At 37.8% G+C, this 17,518-nt stretch overlaps 1 protein-coding gene across 1 annotated transcript in view; it reads left to right on the top strand.

The window, feature by feature from the left end:
- LOC126088579 (trehalase-like) overlaps positions 1 to 16,947 on the top strand; it is a 306,521-nt gene extending 289,574 nt beyond the window's left edge. Inside the window, exon 11 of the mRNA XM_049906775.1 lies at positions 16,813 to 16,947. The gene's annotated coding sequence lies outside the window, so the exon portion shown is untranslated. The remainder of the gene's footprint in view (positions 1 to 16,812) is intronic.
- Positions 16,948 to 17,518: the final 571 nt, after the last annotated feature.

Here is a 17,518-nt window from a genome sequence, read left to right as displayed (position 1 = left end):
TCAAGCATCTGTTGGATTTCCGCATCAACTGCCTTTCGTTGGTGCCACGGTACTGGATAAAAAGTACAGCAGAAAACTTGGTGTGGAATCACATCTAAATGGCATGTGCATCCCTTGATTACATCAGGTTTTTCTTGAAAGACTTCATGATATCCCTGTAGAGGATCATATAATTGCTTTCTTTGATGTTATTGCCAATATTCAGGTTCTTGCACCTTTTCGTATACTATATCTTCAGGTTTTAAGACTGGTTGCAAGTAATTAATTTGGTAATACCGTGCAGGTTTGCTATGTATCCACTTTATTTGCAGCTTTTATCCCTGATAATACTTTCAATGGGTACTATATTCCATGAGAAGATCCACTTGGTATTTCTGATTCATTATTGTAAAACTGGAACTGCCTAGAGAAAAATCGATATGCCAATTACTCTCTCTAAATTCATCTATACTCAGGATACAGTCCTCAACCAATTTTTCTATTACAAGGAATGTGCAATTTATAGCTACATTTTCTATATCTAACTGGAGTTGAGTCTGCACTTTAACCTGAGAAGACTTATGACCAGTAGGTCCTACAATTCTACAACACTGAACAGGAAAAATCGGTGGATTTGATTTTTGAAGTATTCTTTGAAATAACTTCTCAAAAACGACATTTACTGCTGCTCCTGTATCCAAAGTAACTTGCACAGTAATGCCTTCAATTTCCGCCTGAATTTTCGTAACAGGTTCAGTGATATGTTCCTCTTGACAAGGCATCACATCCTGCTGAAGTTCTTCTATTAATAATCTGCCATCATTGTACAAAAAAAAATTAACGCTTGAATTATCGCCCCTCAAAACTTCTTCGACTGCACCGTTGGGGCTTCTGACAGTCGAGTTTAGTTTGACGATTGTCCAGTATTAGTAGCTGTCTGCTCCGTTACGTCAGTTGTTATTGGTGGTTGATTTCTCCATTCATTTGCATTAGCATTTGGTACCCAACCTGAAGTTTGTGGTTGCTTGTGATATTCTTGGGTTGGTTGCTGATATCGGCGTTTTTGCTGATAATTCCCTTCTTGATAGTATCCTTTCCTCTTCTTATTATTCTTCCTCCATTTCCGTTTATATGTTTGTTCACATTGTTGGTCATGATTACACTGGTCGGGATTTTCGTTACCAAATTTCACGTTTTTCTGGAAATAATTCACCTGTGGGTTTGGTGAATTGTGTGAAAAGGTTTGTTTCCATACTGTTTGTTGGTTGGTTTGTTGGTTTGGGGAAGGAGACCAGACAGTGTGGTCATCGGTCTCATCGGATTAGGGAAGGATGGGGAAGGAAGTCGGCCGTGCCCTTTCATAGGAACCATCCCGGCATTTGCCTGGAGGGATTTAGGGAAATCACGGAAAACCTAAATCAGGACGCGGGATTGAACCGTCGTCCTTCCGAATGCGAATCCAGTGTCTTACCACTGCGCCACCTCGCTCGGTTACTGTTTGTTGTTACTATTGTATTTGTTAGGTTGGTAACTTGGTTGGTTATAGCGCACATGTGATTCTTCGAACAGAATGTCCATTGAATCCAATGTAGCTAGAAAATCTTCCACATGTTGTTCAGGCACATTAGAAGTTTTTTTCTTAACTTCAAGTGGAAGTTTGCCCTTTAATATTCGAATGATACCCTGTGTTGGGATTGGTTCATTCCAGTATTTGATTTTATTTATATACTTCTCGAAATACTTTCTTAAAGATCCATTTTTGAAAGAAACAGGTTATGGGTCAAAAACTTCCTTACGTAGTCTTTCTTGTAGTCCCTTATTCCAATATTTGTGCAAGAAAGCGCGTTCAAATTGGTCATAATCTTGACACCAATCGGATGCTTCTGACACCCACATCGATCCATCTCCATGTATGAATCCTGCAACGTACATAATTTTTTGTTGTTCAGTCCACATTCGTGGCAATATCACTTTAAATTGCTTGATAAATACCACGGGATTGATCGACTTCCTTTCGGGAATAAATATCTGGAATTGACGATATTTAAGCATATTTTCTTCATTCATAGTCACAGGGTGTATTCTGGTGGCTACTTCGTGGTGAATGATAATCTTGACAATTTGTTTCTGGTCGTTTACGTGAATATGGACCAATACATGGATATTGTTGCATGGATTCGGTTTCACTGGTTTCATCAGGACTTATGTCTGCTTTTGATAAAGTGCAAGTAGTATTTGCCCCTCTAGTATTAACTAGACCCTGCTGGCATGCTTTTAATGTATTTTCTATCTTTGCTTTCCAAGCAGGAAATTCATCTCCTATATTCTCCTTAATCTCTTTAACTTCTGCTTTATGTTGTTCTTGTGCAGTTTCGTTGTTAACTTGCACGTTAGAAACCGTTTCTTTCAAGGTTTGGTCAACATAATTTCGCACTGTCTCGGTTTGCTCTTTCGCCCAAACTTCAATGTCCTTAGAGAATGCGAGCTTAAGTTCATTGAAAAGTTTCTTTATGTTTTTCTCGCCTTCGAGACTGAGAGTATCTATCCTCCGAGTAAGCTCAATGACAGCACAATAGTGTTCTGTACATGAATAACTTCTTGATGGTTTAGTGTATCTTGACGACATAAGATGTCTTTGTAGTTGGTTGTTAATTCCTCATAGTGTTGTTCTTGTGTAATTATGAGTTGCTCCTGATTGGCAATCAAGTGACTCTGCTTTGTTTCCAAACTTTGCAATTTTTTAGTAATCTTATCATTTATTTCTTTTAGTTTATTAGATTGCTCCTGAGCCAAATTAAATTGTGCACTCTCCAATACTTGGAATCAACGATTCGTGTCATTTGCAAACGTGGATTGCGTGGTTTCCAATGCTTTAATCCCTTGTGTTATGACAGTCAAAGTTGACATCAGCTGGGATAACAAATCTGTATTCTCAGCAATGCGCTGCGCTTAATGAGGATTGTATCGACACATTTTTCGGTACAGTCATTTCGTTTTCGCGCGCGTCTGTGTCAGAGATGAAATTCATGTTGTTTGTTGGTTGCTGCATATTTCTCTGGACTTCACTCGACATGTCGGAACTAGCAACGGTTTGTGTTGGCGGCGTGAGCGCATTAATTACTGCTGGTTGCCCAGCCGTAATCGACGTATCGCTAACTGCGGCGTTATTAATTTTTGTGGCACTAGTTGACGATGCATTCACACTATTTAATTCATTTTGTGCCATTGCGATGCGTGCTTGCTTATTGGCTTTGAACATAGATCTAGTTATCACCATGTAAATAAGCAATTGACAGTTTCTCCACTAAATAAGTTCTACAAAAGTGACTATTAAATTTTACACACGCAAAAAAAAAAAAAACGTTAATGTCCTAATGCTGTTAATGTACACTTTACAATGTGACACAAAAACAGTACATAGATAACACACAAAATATTGCCTTACCATATCTACTGGAATTCTAGTAAAAGTAATGTAGCAACACTATTTACACTTAGAAAATCAATACGTGAAAGGTCACTACAATGCATAACTGCTCAAGAAAGCTAGTAATTCAAATGTTCTGGCCTTTTTGAAGTTTCTGCTCAGCTGCTGGGATCGCGTTACTCGTTCTCTTCACACGATACTCCCACACGTTCCGTTAGCATGAAACATACAAAGGACCATAATGTAGTTACTTTATAAAACTATACATATATACACACAATGAAACATTAATTACTAACATAGTTATATTGCAGGTTCACTATGAGTGTTGTATCAGGGTCGTGTCCTATCACGGTCGCCATATATAAAGGGTCCTTTGAAAAAAATTAAATTTTGTTTACTACTACTACTACTACTACTACTACTACTAGGCTAATTACAGTTGAGCTCTACAGGACCTTATACTGAAATGTTTCCCACACCACCTTCTATTATCTTTCTATGTGTGTGAGTAACTGTATGTTCACTGTTGTGGGTAAATACATACAGCATACACAGGACGATGTGTGAATCTGATAGCGACTACACGCTTCCGCTGTTGTAGAAATCTGCTCCAGTGCTGCAGGTACCGTGTTGAGCTGAAAGTGGTAACCAAAGTACGGAGAAATATTCTTTGGGGCTCTGGGTGCATAGCAATCAGATTGCTTTCAGTTCTGAGAAATGTCCAGGTACAATTGTGGATCTGAATGATCCATGAAGTGACTCCTTTTCTGAAGAAAGCATCGAACTATTTCACTAGAACTGAACGCTCCCGTCGGAACTGTTCTCAAGCTGGTATTTATTATTAAATCACAATAGAAGTATACGCTGGTTGTGGAATAACACGTACCTTTTTTAAATGAACAATATTTTATTGTTCTATTAACCGATTTCCTTCCATATACACTTATATTTTACCATGTGAATCAAAATCTCGCAATGTTGTCGATTTTTACCTCACAAAAAGAATGGCTCTCCTCTTGTAAAATTTAAAATTACGCTTAACAAGAACAAAAGCTCTATATCCTAAGAATAATTATGTGAGCGCTGACCGCCACAGAGTAATAAACAATATCTCTCTCTCTCTCTCCCTCTCTCTCTCTCTCTCTCTCTCTCTCTCTCGCACTGTCATGCTGCATGATACATCATACCCTCTATCTCTTTGTTAGTATTTGACAATGTATTCCAAATCATTGCTGAATAGACCAACATCTATGCCTTGCAAAAAGACTCAATTTCTTTGGAGACAAGCAAACATGAACTGGGGCAGTTTATCAGTATTTTACTGTAGATGGGCATAATGGAAATGCCCTCAATTCATTTGTACTTGTTGAATGAGTGTAGATATCCATCAATAGCTCATATGGTGAGCAGAAATCGATTCTTCCAACTACTGTGGCATTCTCATGTGATCAGTAATCAAGAACTGCCTGAAGTTAATAGTAATAGATACAAATTCTTCAAGATTCATCCACTTTAGCCTTTACTGCAGTCATCTTTGCAACCAGTCCCCACAGAAGAATACCAAGCTGTTGATGAACAGATAATAATACCTTTCAGTGGTAGAAGCACTTTGAAACAATATGCAAGAAATAAGCCTCACAAATGCAACTACAAATCTTTTACAAGGACTGGTGATTCAGGCAAGATGTTGGCTAAAAGAACACCTGCAGTGATAGAGGGTTAAGTTTGTCAGGGGATATTTTTTGGCATTGATAGAAACATGACAGAGAAACAGCATTTCAAAGGGTTTGCTGGTGGCTTTGATTTATGCCATTAGCAATTGCCCTCAAAGAAAGAGGCATTAAATTCTGTGACACAATCAGGATTCGAAAATGTCCTTTTAAAATGGATGTTGAGCTGAAGAAAACTGGATGTGGCTCTTGTGACTGGAGAGTGGTGACAACAAACAAATTGGATCTAGTACAATGGTTTGAAAGAAAAAGATCTAAATTCTGTGTCAATATGTGCATGTGTTGACCATCTATATGCTATTCTCAATCTGAAAAGAAATTCAGTTATGTACCAAGAACTTATGTTGTGGAAAAGAACAACAAACACGTGGTGTGGATCTTGCTGGCACGTTGAGAGAACTCCACCGATGTAATATGGTCCATCATGAGAAAACTACAAATATATCACTCTCACAGTTTCACGCTGTAATTGAGCTGGCGTAAGTTGACCCCTGACAGTTGCATTGAGCTGGACATGGCACCTTCATGGGCCTACCTCAACCAATAGTATAACATGATTTTGTAAACGCCTCAATGGCAACTCCTCAGTGTTGTCAGAGACCCGTAAACACTGTTGTTTTCATCTGCATCTGTTGTCACTTCACAGTTGAAAGCTGGCAACAGTGCTACAAGTTTTCAGGTACCTTCTTACACTGTCTCGACTATAGTATTATTACAGGTCTGTTGCTTGTGGGAAAAACAGTTTCCCAAAGAAAAGAGAAAGACCAAGCTCTGAAATGTTAACAAGGTCTTCAAGTGATTATATCTGTGTTAACAAATAAGATATCAATGTGATGAGCTTGGGTTTTATTTGTTACACATACAACACTCAGAGAAATTGGATACACAAACAGGAAGAAAGCAAAGATATTTAGCAGCAAAGAAATTGCGCACTGCATAGGTTAATGAGAATGACAGAAGATAAATCAGTGAGTTTCTAACACATATACAAAAAACAAATTTGTCCTTATTTTACACATTTTTAACACTCCCACTTAAATAGGACTCAAATTTATTCTTAAGTAAATCAGTCACATTTGGCAACAATTTTTTCTCTCATGGTCCTGAATGCTCCAGATGTTCAACATCTTCCTCTGCATCTGAAGTGTCACCTTTTGTAATGACTTGGCTAATCTGTTGGTCCTTGGATAGAACCAGTTTCGGTACAATATCGTTTCTCCTTGTACTTAATCGTGGCCAAACAGCTTTCGCGGATGAAGAAGAATGGCAGTTTGTGTCTCATATGGAAGCCTTGTCAACTTTTGGCTTCCCATTTTAGTTGAGAGGCACTGGCAAAGCCAACCTCAACTGCACTGGTAAAACTATTCCTAGGTGTAAAGACAATTTTACTGGCCCACCAAATGCAGCTCAAGTATTTCAGTCTCTTAGTGCTGCATGTTTCTGTCCAATGAAAGGCCAGTGGAAGAAAATTGTGGAGGAGTATAAGCAAACTGCATTGGAAAGTCGCTGCACTTCAGTTCCCAGGTATGAAATTCCAAGGCTAATAAAGGAACTGATAGATTCACAACCCAGAGGAAAAACAACCTTATTTCTGACTTCCAAAAAACAGGAATATTCCTCCTTAATAGGTATAAGGCTCTGGAAAGATTGCCAAATACCATAATTGCTCTGGACCTTAATTCTGGTCTACAAAAAATTGCAGGAAAGACATTACTAGCCACAGGCAGATAGATGTTAGAGATTGGAGGTACCTGCAGGTAAGAGTGTATGTTCCAATGATGTCATGGGCTGTCAGCCATCTACCTCAGGTTGTGGAGGAAAAAATCTATTGCAGCACAAAGAGAGCAAGAGAAGTGACAGTGAACAGGAACAGATTCAATATGCAGAGTCAGAAGAAAGTATGGGATGACTATGGAGTGCAGGCAGTTCCCCAAATCCTAAAGAAAATCAAGAGGCACTGAGAAAAGATGTAGAAAAGGAGTTAAGAGACAATAGCAGTTTGCTAGTTGTTTGTATAGTAGTCGTTTATCCTGGGAAAGTCAAGATAGCTACAGAGAAAGGTGCTGTTATTGGTGCAGTGCAGAAATCCGGACTGAACTGGAAGTGACCAAAAGACATGGATGAAATGGAATAGGAAAGAGAAGAAAATAGATTGTCCAAATTAATTTCTAATAGTGTGCAGTGTCAGAATACTCTGCATACAGCTGCTTTTTGTACAAAAACATCAATGTATTTTTTAAATGTCATGTTAAAAAATGTTACTCTGAACAGCTAGCTAACAAAAAAATTGGAATACGCAGTACTACACTTATTCAACTCCACAGAAAACATACCTATAGAGTTATCTAGTGTTGGTGGTGATTTCATATTTTTGTTATGAGAAACATATCTTGTCAAAAGTTCTTCCTGATTGCTGGGGTGTCATTGCGACCAAAAAAACAGATATTATGCTAAGTTCATGAAGCTAACCCTTCCAGGTGATGTAGTTCCATTTGAAGCCATCTATGATTTTCTCATTTCATGGCATAGGCACCATAACTCTTTCTGTAGTCACCTTTTACGTCTCCTGTAGATTCTGCTCTGTAGTGGCTGCAGCTTGAACATATTCATCAGTTTTGAATCTTAGCAGTTAATGAGAAAATGTAGGAACCATTTTTGTATGCAGCGCACGATAGTCTTTGTTTTCAAATTGTGATTGAATAAGTCATATTTTCTCAGTGGATTAGGTACAGAAAACTGCCCTGTTCAAATTTATACATTGTGTATGCAACAGAAGCAAAGCATCTACCAATACATGGCACCTCAAGGCACTGCAAACACTGTAGGGCAAAGAAGGAACATCACAGAAGCAGATGTTTGTTAGCCCAGTGACTAATTGCAGAAAGGAGCTGCATGTATTCAATTAATGTGTGTAACACTTGTTTTTCATAACAGTCTGTCTCAGTGTATGTCAAATAATCCAATAAAAACAAGAAAATTAAAAAAAATTAATTTTTAATATTTCAAGTCTGAAAGGGTTCAATGAACAGTACTTCGTCATTTTATATATGAAACCCTCATCTTCAAGAAATTCTACTGAGTTTAATTAATACAAAAACATTTCTTACTAATAATAGAAAAAACTAGAAAAATTTTACAGTTTCACCCATTTACAGTTGGGCTTAAGCATTTAGGTACAGTTACTTGTACTGTAATAATAACTGATAACATAGAAATCAGTAAGCTATTGTATTATGCATATTTTCATTCACTTATGTCCAACAAAATAATGTTTTAGAGTAAATCCTCACTAAGACAAAAAGCATATGTTACTTAAAAGAAAGTTAATGAAACTGTGTGTAATGTTTCCACGTGTACCTCTTACAGGTATCTGATTGTTTAACTGAGAATACTAAAGGCAGGCTTATAGTACATTTATACATTGGTGAAGTTTGTTGTTAACAATCCTTTTCAGTTTGACAGTAAAAGTGTAATCTAAACTAATCATATCAAATTTGAGAAAGCTTTAAAATATGAGACAGTACTTATTTTGTGTGTGAAATATTTTATATTGCTGATAGAAATATATAAAGATAAAAGTCCAAAACACTATCCTGTCCGCTGTATTGGTTTCTTCATCACTAAGGAAACGGATGGGTTGAAAAGTAAGGACAGCGTACAGGATGAGATGGCACCACCTATAGTGATGACAAGGATTAGTCTACCCTCATTCTCACCTGTAGTGATAATGAGGGTAAGGCCACTCTAATTTCACTCTTGTAGTGACAATGAGGGTAAGCCTACCCTTATTCCCACTTGTAATGAGGGTAAGTGTACCCTTGTTCTCAGTACACTCATCCTGTGCCCTGTCCATTTCAACTTTCCTCAACCTCTCTCTCTCTCTCTCTCTCTCTCTCTCTCTCTCTCTCTCTCTCTCTCCACACCAAGAAAGGAACCAATAGTTTTGAAAGCTGCAAGAGTGTCCTCAGTTTTTCTTTTTTCTATATCTTCTTCTTCTTCGCGGATGGATCACTTAGGACCACGCGTAATCAACATTTGTTGGCCTTCCTTTTCGCCCAGTATTCCTTCATAAACAACAAATGGGCTAGCTTTCGTTGTGTAGACCATGTATGTCAGTTAGTTTTTCTCTCTTCTTCCTCAAAACCCCGTGTGTTTGTGATTTTTCTGATTTCATTTCTATCATGTAGATTTGGAGACCCTAATTCTCTCAGGTCTTTTTCCGTCTGTTTGTACCAGTTCGGTCTTGTAGTTTTGTTCTTTAAAAATGTATGGATTTTGTGCGTTAACCTGTTTGAGTCCGTTCTTTCTAAGTGCCCCATGAATTGGATTCTTCTCATGCGCATTGTGTCTGATATTTTGGAGATATTTTTATATATTTCTGCATTGGGTTTTGGATAATGTACCCCATCTTTAGTTCTTGGTCCTAGGGTTTTCCTCATTATCTTACGTTCTTTCACTTCTAATTCCTCTTTTAGTGTTCTGTGTTGAAGGTTTAGTGTCTCAGATACGTAGAGAGCTTCGGGTCTAATTACTGTTGTATAGTGTCGTATTTTGCAGTTCCACGAGAGACTCTTTTTGTTGTAAATGTTTTTTGTTAACTGAAACGCCGTCTCCATTTTCTGGACTCTTGATCTGACAGATTTCGTTTCATTACAATTTTCTGCAATCCATTCACCTAAATATTTAAATTCTTTTACTCGAGAGATGTAGTTATTACCAATTTTGAGATCAGAAGGTGCATCTTTGACGTCAGTCATAAATTTTGTTTCTTCAAATGAAATTTGTAATCCTATTATAGCTGCCTGTTCTTGTAATAATTCTAGCTGTTTCTGTGCATCGGTAATGTCTTGTGTGATCAGTGCCATGTCATCAGCAAATGCTAAACAGTGTAATTCTATGCCCTTATGTCTTGGTCCCAGCCTGTGTGCTGGTGCACCTTCTTTTTTCCATTCTCTAACTTTTTCAAGAGCACAATTGAAGAGCACTGGGGACAGTACATCCCCTTGTCGTACTCCTGTGTCTATTTCAAATTCTGTGCTCAATTCTCCCATAAATTTTACTTTGGATTTGGTCTCCGTGAGTGTTTCTTTTATGATGTTTATTGTCTTTTGATCTAGTCCAAATTCTGCTAATACTTCAAATACTTTTTCTATATAATATTCATTTTTCAGAATGTCAAACTACGTGCTCAACTAAACCTCTTTATTCTTAAAATATAGTCTCATGATACACATTTCTAACTGATTTTGGATCATCACACCTTTAAAGCATCTTTATTGTTTGGTAAAATATAACCAAACCCATTTTATTCTGGAAAGATGCATGGAAGACAATCGTGTAGTTTATCTTAGTAAGATCTACTTACCAAACAATGGAATCTTCAGGTAGGAAGATCCACAATGTAGGAAAAGATTACTCACAATAAAGAAGACACATTACATTGCAGACAGGCACAATTATGACACATAAAGCATTCAGCCACACACACACACACACACACACACACACACACACACACACACACACACCTGTGTATTTTAACTGTGCCTATCTGAAACTTAAGTGTCTGCTTTACGTTAAGAAGCAATCATTTCCATCATTTCTGCTATTATGCCAAGAAACCCCATTGGAGACTGATTATTTCATATTATACTCCCCAACTGCCGTGGTGGGAATTCCTGTCAGTTATAAATTTATGTAACTTTTTGTAGACTTATTCTTTCTCCCCTCCCCCCATGAACCATGGACCTTGCCGTTGGTGGGGAGGCTTGCGTGCCTCAGCGATACAGATGGCCATACCGTAGGTGCAACCACAACGGAGGGGTATCTGTTGAGAGGCCAGACAAACATGTGGTTCCTGAAGAGGGGCAGCAGCCTTTTCAGTAGTTGCAGGGGCAACAGTCTGGATGATTGACTGATCTGGCCTTGTAACATTAACCAAAACGGCCTTGCTGTGCTGGTACTGCGAACGGCTGAAAGCAAGGGGAAACTACGGCCGTAATTTTTCCCGAGGACATGCAGCTCTACTGTATGATTAAATGATGATGGCGTCCTCTTGGATAAAATATTCCGGAGGTAAAATAGTCCCCCATTCGGATCTCCGGGCGGGGACTACTCAGGAGCACGTCGTTATCAGGAGAAAGAAAACTAGCGTTCTACGGATCGGAGCGTGGAATGTCAGATCCCTTAATTGGCCAGGTAGGTTAGAAAATTTAAAAAGGGAAATGGATAGGTTAAAGTTAGATATAGTGGGAATTAGTGAAGTTTGGTGGCAGGAGGAACAAGACTTTTGGTCAGGTGATTACAGGGTTATAAATACAAAATCAAATAGGGGTAATGCAGGAGTAGGTTTAATAATGAATAAAAAAAATAGGAGTGCGGGTTAGCTACTACAAACAGCATAGTGAACGCATTATTGTGGCCAAGATAGACACAAAGCCCATGCCTACTACAGTAGTACAAGTTTATATGCCAACTACCTCTGCAGATGATGAAGAAATAGATGAAATGTATGACGAGATAAAAGAAATTATTCAGGTAGTGAAGGGAGACGAAAATTTAATAGTCATGGGTGACTGGAATTCGTCAGTAGGAAAAGGGAGAGAAGGAAACATAGTAGGTGAATATGGATTGGGGGGAAGGAATGAAAGAGGAAGCCGCCTTGTAGAATTTTGCACAGAGCATAACTTAATCATAGCCAACACTTGGTTCAAGAATCATAAAAGAAGGTTGTATACCTGGAAGAATCCTGGAGATACTAAAAGGTATCAGATAGATTATATAATGGTAAGACAGAGATTTAGGAACCAGGTTTTAAATTGTAAGACATTTCCTGGGGCAGATGTGGATTCTGACCACAATCTATTGGTTATGAACTGCAGATTGAAACTGAAGAAACTGCAAAAAGGTGGGAATTTAAGGAGATGGGACCTGGATAAACTGAAAGAACCAGAGGTTGTAGAGAGTTTCAGGGAGAGCATAAGGGAACAATTGACAGGAATGGGGGAAAGAAATACAGTAGAAGAAGAATGGGTAGCTCTGAGGGATGAAGTAGTGAAGGCAGCAGAGGATCAAGTAGGTAAAAATACGAGGGCTAATAGAAATCCTTGGGTAACAGAAGAAATATTGAATTTAATTGATGAAAGGAGAAAATATAAAAATGCAGTAAATGAAGCAGGCAAAAAGGAATACAAACGTCTCAAAAATGATATCGACAGGAAGTGCAAAATGGCTAAGCAGGGATGGCTAGAGGACAATTGTAAGGATGTAGAGGCTTGTCTCACTAGGGGTAAGATAGATACTGCCTACAGGAAAATTAAAGAGACCTTTGGAGAGAAGAGAACCACTTGTATGAATATCAAGAGCTCAGATGGCAACCCAGTTCTAAGCAAAGAAGGCAAGGCAGAAAGGTGGAAGGAGTATATAGAGGGTTTATACAAGGGCGATGTACTTGAGGACAATATTATGGAAATGGAAGAGGATGTAGATGAAGACGAAATGGGAGATAAGATACTGCGTGAAGAGTTTGACAGAGCACTGAAAGACCTGAGTCGAAACAAGGCCCCGGGAGTAGACAACATTCCATTTGAACTACTGATGGCCTCGGGAGAGCCAGTCATGACAAAACTCTACCATCTGGTGAGCACGATGTATGAGACAGGAGAAATACCCTTAGACTTCAAGAAGAATATAATAATTCCAATCCCAAAGAAAGCAGGTGTTGCAGATGTGAAAATTACCGAACTATCAGTTTAATAAGTCACAGCTGCAAAATACTAACGCGAATTCTTTACAGACGAATGGAAAAACTGGTAGAAGCCGACCTCGGGGAAGATCAGTTTGGATTCCGTAGAAATGTTGGAACACGTGAGGCAATACTGACCTTACGACTTATCTTAGGAGAAAGATTAAGAAAAAGCAAACCTACGTTTATAGCATTTGTAGACTTAGAGAAAGCTTTTGACAATGTTAACTGGAATACTCTCTTTCAAATTCTGAAGGTGGCAGGGGTAAAATACAGGGAGCGAAAGGCTATTTACAATTTGTACAGAAACCAAATGGCAGTTATAAGAGTCGAGGGGCATGAAAGGGAAGTAGTGGTTGGGAAAGGAGTAAGACAGGGTTGTAGCCCCTCCCCGATGTTATTCAATCTGTATATTGAGCAAGCAGTAAAGGAAACAAAAGAAAAATTCGGAGTAAGTATTAAAATCCATGGAGAAGAAATAAAAAATTTGAGGTTCGCCAATGACATTGTAATTCTGTCAGAGACAGCAAAGGACTTGGAAGAGCAGTTGAACGGAATGGACAGTGTCTTGAAAGGAGGATATAAGATGAACATCAACAAAAGCAAAACGAGGATAATGGAATGTAGTCAAATTAAGTCGGGTGATGCTGAGGGAATTAGATTAGGAAATGAGTCACTTAAAATAGTAAAGGAGTTTTGCTATTTAGGGAGTAAAATAACCGATGATGGTCGAAGTAGAGAGGATATAAAATGTAGACTGGCAATGGCAAGGAAAGCATTTCTCAAGAAGAGGAATTTGTTAACATCGAGTATAAATTTAAGTGTCAGGAAGTCGTTTCTGAAAGTATTTGTATGGAGTGTAGCCATGTATGGAAGTGAAACATGGACGATAACTAGTTTGGACAAGAAGAGAATAGAAGCTTTCGAAATGTGGTGCTACAGAAGAATGCTGAAGATAAGGTGGGTAGATCACGTAACTAATGAGGAGGTATTGAATAGGATTGGGGAGAAGAGAAGTTTGTGGCACAACTTGACTAGAAGAAGGGATCGGTTGGTAGGACATGTTTTGAGGCATCGAGGGATCACAAATTTAGCATTGGAGGGCAGTGTGGAGGGTAAAAATCGTAGAGGGAGACCAAGAGATGAATACACTAAGCAGATTCAGAAGGATGTAGGTTGCAGTAGATACTGGGAGATGAAGAAGCTTGCACAGGATAGAGTAGCATGGAGAGCTGCATCAAACCAGTCTCAGGACTGAAGACCACAACAACAACAACAACAACATTCTTTCTCCTCAAAAGAATGTAAATGTAATGACGCATGGACTTCAATCATTTTCATACTTTTCATTCAGTTTTAAAGAAACTTCTACTGTAGAATCTGAGATCCCTTCTGCTAAGATTCAAATTGTTATTTCATGTGGATTGTTCAATACTGACAAACATTCCTGTGCTCTCTTGTGTTTTTGTTTACAGTATGAGCTTCAATGCTGATTTGTTTAGCTTTGTGAGCAGTAAACTACATGGTAACTGTTTTATAACTTTAAATGTCATATTTGTAATTCCCCAACCTTCCCAACTAGTCACAGGCTCAGATTGTGTGATCAGAAAAGTGACTTTTTTCAAACAGATGAAAAGTTTAGAAATAACACATTTGTCAAATCAGTAAATGATTGCCATGCAGGGAGCTTGACTGGAAGTGTTGTCATATAATTATGAACCAAGAAGAATATGAGTCGAAGTACTACTCTCAAAAAGTACATGTATCAGGAGGTATACTAGTACAAGTGATATCCTCTTTGGTATAGATGCTGCACAGAAAAGTTAATATCAGCAGACAGTAAAGCAAAAGCAGACTTGATTTTCCCAATCAATCCAACCTCTATACACCTTCAATATCTGTAATATACAGTAAACCTCAGTTTTACACTTTTCAGAGGGCTGATCCATAAAAGTGTAAAATGCAGAAAAATGTAAAATATGAATAAATTACTGTCATTCTCATTATAGTGTTCAAACTATGAAATTAAAACAATTTAAATTTTGTCTGTTTAAAAAATTTGAAATAATATATTGTTTTGTTTCTTTCTAACAGCAATTAGGTCTGCTTGTCTCTTCACAGTATACAAAACATAAATCACAAATGCAGTCACTGAGTGAGTGCTGATGCACATAAATGCATACGTGGATTTCCCTCTTTATTGCTGTCATGTCCAATGTTATAAATAAAACATGGAAGCAAAAGTATTTTCTGAAACAACATTAAAAAGATATTCATGTTCTAATGTGAGACTTATTGGTAATCATTATAACACTACAGTAAATAAAACTTGTAACACCATATTGGTTAAAATGCTTAATTTGGCAGTGTTCGGAGACTGATGAGCTCAGATGTTAAGTTCCATAGTGCTTAGAGCCATTGTGGCAGTGTTCATAAACAGAGAACAATAGGCACAAAATCTACAGATTCTTGTCAACAAGGTGGTCACTCAGTTTAGGGACAATATTGGGTGAGAAAGTGGGCAGAAAATGTCATGTTCCGTAGAACATCTTGAGGAGGAATGTTTACGTCTGACATCAGGTTGTACCAACCTAAGACTGCATGCCTAATATGGATTAGCATATTTCACCAGGGAGTAACAACAGTTTGTGAAAGCACATTATAGACATGGCCATCTTCAAAAGCGGTGTTCATTTGTATAAATGACAATGAAATTAAATTAAAGCTGTTATACAACACACGAAGAAAGGTTGTTCCTAGAGTCACTATCATCAGAACGTGATTATCATTAAGGCAGTGACACAGCATCCTGTCCACCCTCCAAACACTGAGCCTGTAATACAAGCAGCCGTGAACCATGAACCAAAATGCCTAAGATGATGGGGCGAGAAGAGATGAAATCACGAAGGGGGAGGGGGGGGGGGGGGGCAGCATGATGCCGACAATGAAAATCTTGCTTACCATGCTAACACTACATTACATGATCAATAATTTTGCATATAGTATACATTTTCTGCTTTGTTTCAAGTTTGACTTCGAGCAGGAGTACAATGCATTTTTTTCCCGCCCTCCAGGAATCTGTATGAAAATCAGTGTTAAACGTCGTGATAATATCGAAGAACACTTAGCATGTGGGAAATGTTGTAATATGGAATCATTAATGATGTGAAAGCTTCATATTGAGAGTATATGACTTCTGTTGTAATCATAAAAAATTAACATAAAAAGTGGAAAAATGTAAAAATAGGGTTTTACTGCTGTTTTTAATTTCCTTGTTTATAGTGATGCCTTACACCTGAACCGTCCTCCTCTTATGCCTCTGTGTCTGTTCTGTTCTGTTAAAAAACATACAGCATTCCATTTGATATTATGCAACTCTTCTATATCCTGTCTTTGTACTTAAAGACCTGCAGTTAATTATCTCCAAATATAAAATCACAGAAACAGTTAGGTTTATTAGTTGCATAAATTCTTTATGAACATTTCATGTATTAGCACCTTCATTTGGATTACTGTATGTATGTCTTAGAATCAAAACTGTAGTTGAGCTATTATTGGGTGTGTTATAAAGATAAACAATTTCTTCCACTAAGATAATGTAGTAGTATTGTTAACTAATGTACTTAAGAATGAATACTTCATTTTTAGACATACATGCCTGTCTTGACAAGGATATGAGATGTCTCAATTCATTCCATTTATTGACGCCTGTGTTTCCTTTTTATCCACTGCCTGATGACAGAACACACAGTTCTAGCATTTGACAGTACACTTCCACACTACACTTTGTCTCCTAGCCATTCCACAATAGTCATTCCTTCAGCATAAGGCATCTTCTTTTATGTGCTGTTATGTACTAATTTCTCTTTTGCATAGCATAGCATAGTACAGTACAGAAATTAATCTCTTTTTCTCTCTCTCTCTTTCAGTTTATCATATTCCAGAACTGTATTAGCATCGTGGAATATAAGATTTGAAGCAGCACAACATATACATTTTATTTTAATTTTTGTTATTTTTATATTTGCCAATGACTTAATAAAGTAATATTGTGTTCATTTTAATCCTGTCTCTCTGATGTTTATTTGATGGTGTGTGTGTGTGTGTGTGTGTGTGTGTGTGTGTGTGTGTGTGTGTGTGTGTACATGTAACACAGAATACTTAAAGAATGGAAAACATTTACTATCACAACTATTTACAGGGGAACTATTTTGATTAGACTTTCCGACACTAGTAATGGCATAGAACATTATTTACAGATTTAATTTACTAGGTAATCTTTAGCACAGTAGTATTCCTCTTCTGCTGGATAGTCTTTGAACTTTTTGGATAGTTACAGTCACATACACTACTTGTTGGTTTTTATTTACCAATTTGCTAGCTGAGTAGTGAGGTCTTTTTCCTAGGATTCATCAGTCCACTGAAATAATTTTAATGGCTCACAACTGCAGGCACATCCCTGGTACTGTACTGTGTGCTGTGCTGTCCTCACATTGCTCATTGATGACTTGCTATGAAGCTTTAACTGAGAGATATACCATTTTTGTGACATCAGGCTGAAAGAGAGTACATAATGTCAGTCAGTTGAAAAATATTAGAAGAGCTTGATTTTATTGGAAATTGACACATGAATTT

Source organism: Schistocerca cancellata, chromosome 6, assembly GCF_023864275.1.
Source record: "Schistocerca cancellata isolate TAMUIC-IGC-003103 chromosome 6, iqSchCanc2.1, whole genome shotgun sequence".
Lineage (NCBI taxonomy): Eukaryota > Metazoa > Arthropoda > Insecta > Orthoptera > Acrididae > Schistocerca > Schistocerca cancellata.
Note: the sequence above shows the minus strand (reverse complement) of the source record. Positions and strands in the feature narration are given on the sequence as shown.